The following is a 5,224-nucleotide window of genomic DNA, read 5'->3' on the forward strand; positions in this document are numbered from 1 at the left end:
ATATGGTATTAATTTGGGTGGATAAAAAAGAAATTACTTTCTCTAGACACTCTCCTTTATCTCAAATACTTTATATTCAATTTTAACAGTGCTTCAAATCCCATGATTAGTCCAACCTTTCCTCCCGGAGAACTGTCCCTCCTCCCAAGAAGGTTTCATTGAGTATAACAAACCTGAATAGAATATTACAGTTTATGAATGGCTTTTATTTTCATTCTGACATCACTTATTCCTCATAATTTTTAAACTAAATTTTCTTAAAAAAGGTTTTTAGCTGTCAATGAACCTTTATTTTATTTATTTATATGCAGTGCTGAGAATTGAATCTAGTGCCTCGCACATGCTAAGCAAGTGCTCTGCCACTGAGCCACAACCTCAGACCTAAAATGGTTTTCTTCCCATTTTAAGGAGGAGGAAAGTGAGATTTAAGAATTGCTGGAAGTCACACACCTGATTATAAGCGTGAGTGGCAGCCATTTCTCACAGTTTAAGGTGTTATTGAAACAGAGATTCTGACTCAATAGGTATAGGGTAGGGCTCAATATTCAGCATTTTCATAAGTTTCCAGGACTTCTAGCCCCCTTGGACCACATTTTTATTGGCAACAATGGAGTCTTATAGTAGGTGATCTCTATTATACATTCCATTTGTAAAATTCTATAAATTTTTCATTATTCCCTTATGAAAACTTCTTTTCCTTTGTTTCTTCCACACTAATATTTTTAATAATATTTGAACTGGATTGTTATTAATAAATTGAAATAAAAAACAAAAATATATACCTGTTTCCTTTGAAAGTTCTCTTATATAAAGAGTAAACTTATTACTGTGCATATTTTACTATTAGTAGATGTTGAGATTTATATAAAAATTTTAAATGATAATATGGATATTTTTAAATAATTACATGAAATATAAGCCAACTGCAATGAAAAATGTCTACGTTTATTTACATCCCTGGGTAAAGAAATACTTTCCAGAGATTGAAATGTCTTGCAAATGTCGCCCTCTGGTGGAAAAATATATTAATATTTTAGAAACAATTATACTCCTTAATTGTGTTATTTAAATTACTTTTCTCATATTTGTTAAATTCAAATATATACCTAAAATATGAAGTCATTTTGGAAGCAATTTACTGTAATTAGTATTAAATTTAGAAATAAGTCGATTGCCTGATAATCCTTCAGTTAACCCAAAAGATACCACTATAAGAACACTTCATTTTATCAAGGTATAGGATTGGTATGATAATAGCATAGGGAAAGATGGTTAGTTTCTAACCCCATAGTTATATTTTGATGATTTTTAAAATAGTTTAAAATATTAATATAGATTGATGTTTTCCTCCCAATCACCAAATGTATACATATATATCTATATATAAAATTAATATTAATTAAAGGTATATAAATATATTTTAAAGGCATACATTAGGATATCCATAAATCACTTACAGGGTAGGGTGTTTTACAAAATTTTAATTTAAAATTACCTTAACATAACTAATTTTGAGGTTATCCTGAATGCAGCACTTTCTGTTTTATCTCAACAAATATTCACTCAGTAGGTATTTCACCTACTATGGGCTAGTCCCCCTGTTGAGAGTGAACATTCCCAAAAGGAAAACGACTTTTAAAATCTTTTTACAGTATGGCTTTATTTGACTTTGTATTCCTAAGTAAATGTTCACTTTAATAATTGCACAAATCTTTCAGGTTTAGGCTATACAAATAAGCTCTAGGATTCATCTGTGACTTTTTTCTTATCAAAGGTTTTTAAGTAGACAATTTTTAGTTCAGCTTTATTTGATTTTACTTTGCAGTGTTATCCTCAGAGACATTTCAAAGAAATTATCATTGTACAGTTTCTTAAGAGCCAGAAATAGAATAACTTAGTTTATCTTAAGAACCACCTGTGTACATAACCTAATACTCTGCACTGCTATATTTATTGCCTCAGTATTGAATGTCTTTCATTTTCTTTGTTATCTGTCTGGTTAAAAAAAAAAACAGAAGCAGGAAATTTTTAATAAGTGTACAGTGTTTCCTTCAGTATATGTTTTAACTATTGAAAATACATATATATATATATATATATATATATATATATATATATATATATATATATATGTTAAATATATCTTTTTTGTGAGCATCTACCCTGTATTTACAATTTATAATTAGGAAGAATTATATATCTTATTTCAGCCCTTTCTGTACTCAAGAGAAGAATAACTTTATTCATCGTGCAACATTATGCCTTGTGAAAATCCAAGTTTTAAAGTGACTGGAAACAACTGCTAGAAATAATAATAGTAATACTTTTCTAATGCCAGAAAATGAAATTCTACATTTGAATTCCATACTCTACATCTGGATTGATGTAGTAAATTACAGAAGGACTTTGAAATAATTGGTTTCTTTAAACTCTCAAAAAACATTTTCCTAAAGTAAAAGGCTTGTTGTATAAGGGAAGGCTGGGGGAGATTTTAAGATTAGAAAAGCAGGGCAACTTATAAGGAAATAAAATACATCCTTCAAATATGAAGGAGACAAATGTAGAGATTATCATGACTTGTGGCTCTTTAAAGATAACCAAATAGATTGAACAATAAATAATATGTGATCTTTTTCCTCCCTATCACCAAATGTATGTTTATCTCTATACATAAAATTAATATTAATTAAATGTATATAAATATATTTTAGAGGCATATAAAAGGTTATCCATAAATCACTTACAGGGCAGGTTGTATGGAATCTTACCTATTCGTAATGTTTCTCTCTCTGGGTTCCATACAGATCCTATTTTGCTTTGACCATCTGGGTTACAAACTCTCTTCCTTTGGGTACCATATGCTTGTCATACAGAGTGTGGAATGCAATCTTCCTTGAATGAAGGTATATAATACTATTGAAAGTTCCTACTTGGTTGTCAACACCCTGAGATTTTGTTTAACTTCACATTGTTTTCTAAATTACTTAAGCTATCACAGGCAGAGGAGGGGGGCATTTCTACTTGTAGGATATTTAGATGGGTATTCTTCAAAGCTGTGATTGTGTGGACCACTGAATTGGCTGCCCTGCTGAAGGACTGAAGAGGTCATTGAAGAATGGCTCTTTGGAGGACACTGTATTGGAGATAGCACTCTTTTAAATGTGCATTAAATCCCATTCTTGGATAAGAGAACATTAAAGCACAAAGGAATGCAGATAAGATCTCAGATTTGAAAATATTCATTAAATATTTTCAGTTTATTGATTAATTGCTTGATTAAGGGTAACTGAAGAGAAAATGGCCAAGAAAAGAGATGGACTGAAAAATCTAATAGAGCCAGGAAATGGGGGAAAGTCATATTGTTTTCCCCTTTTGTTCTCCCCTTAAGTGACTTTATCTGATCCCCAAACTCTAATTCCAACCTTAAGGCTGATGAGTCCCAAACTTTTTGTATATTCAGCCCATACCTGTCCTCTAGACACCAGACTTAGATATGTCAACCTTCTTGACATTTCCACCTGAAGGTCCAGCCTAACACATTCAAAACAGAACTCTTAATTCTCACCTCAACCACAACCTGTTTATCCCTTAGTCTTCAGTCTCATTAAATAGTTTTATCATCCACAAGTTTGGAGAGGCCAGAAACTTAGAAGTTCTTCTTGATATACCTTTATCTATCATTTTCTATTTTCTAACCATCAAAAGTATTTCTTAAGTCCATTTCTATTGATGTCATTGTGCCCCAAGCCATCATCATCTCTTACAAGGACTATGTCAAGAGTGTCTCAACTCATCTATGGTGGACAAAGCTTCCTTGAAATTACTTCAATATCCAAATGGAGGTAGGTTATGATAGAAAGGCATCCATTATATGTTCATCACTGACTCAGGGATATCACAAACTCTAATGGATTCCCACACCCCGTAGAAATAAAATTTGGATCTTCTACTACTTTGACTGATTTCTGATGTGATTTTCTCATCAACACATAAATAGTTAGAGTTAAGACTACCTCTTGAAATACTAGTATTGGAAAACACATCAAGGTCACTCAGTTCAACTACTACATGGAACCAAAGGGAAACTAAGATGCAAAGAAGTTAAATGGCTTGCATGTATTCACCTGATTAATTAATTATATATATATAATGCTTCTTTCCCAAGTCCACTTAAGATACCTCATATGCAATCTAATAGACTATAGGCATAATACTCCTCCAAACCTCTTTCATGACTCTAATTTCTATAAGCTAAGCTTTTCATAAAAATCAAGTAGCAGAAAGTTCACAGGGATACCTTAATTAGTACTGGAGGACATGCACTAAAGTATGGATTAAGTGTGGAACATATTCTCTAATAGTCAACTCTTGCAGAGAGTTGATATCCTTTGGTTAAAGTGAAGCCATTCTACTGCTCAAACATCACTATAGTTAAGTGCCCTCATGGGTCAAGATTTCCTTTAGAAAACATCTCTGGTCCCACACTACACTGAACAAATATGTGGTGAGGGCCTCAGTTTTCTGCTATAGAAAAAAGCTATGGTCATTTTAGCTTGAGCATGTTCAAATCATCATTATCTCAGGCATAAATATAGAACATCCACTGAATATCTAATACTAAACAGATAAATCCTGCAAGATAAACTTATCACAAAACTTACAAATGTGCAAGTAAATGAATTAACTTTCTGCTTGAAGAGGAAAACTATGAGCTGATTAAATATTAGAAAACTATTAGCTGATTCAAAGTGAGAAGTTTTATTTTGACAGATTATTGTATGCCATTTTCCACAAATTTGTTTATGGCACAAATAATGATCCTACTAGGTCCCAACTTACGCATGTATATAATAGTTCAGCAATAATGCTTATGACATAGAGTTGTTGAAGAAGTAGCTGAGATAATTCTTGTAAAGGTCTTAGCATATTTCTCAATACACATTAATACCCTATCTTAAAAGGGTTAATTTTATATTAAAATCACTCAGTTAATGACAATAAAATATTGTCATCAGTACATAGACGTTTGAGGTGAGGAACGGAACTGTATCCAATTCATGCTACAAATGTCTAGGCATAGAAACAAGCTCTACTCAAAGTCAAGATAGTGCAAGACATTTATCACCAATTCAGCAATTTTGGGGTGATGAAATTGAATAAGATATCATCTTTGCTTTTGGTGTCCTTCCATCTAGAAGAAGGGTAATGAATTCCTAAGTAGGGG

This window comes from Marmota monax, unplaced genomic scaffold (assembly GCF_021218885.2).
Source record: "Marmota monax isolate L192 unplaced genomic scaffold, Marmota_monax_Labrador192_F-V1.1 WCK01_AAM20220418_F8-fsc00061, whole genome shotgun sequence".
In the NCBI taxonomy this organism is placed as follows: domain Eukaryota; kingdom Metazoa; phylum Chordata; class Mammalia; order Rodentia; family Sciuridae; genus Marmota; species Marmota monax.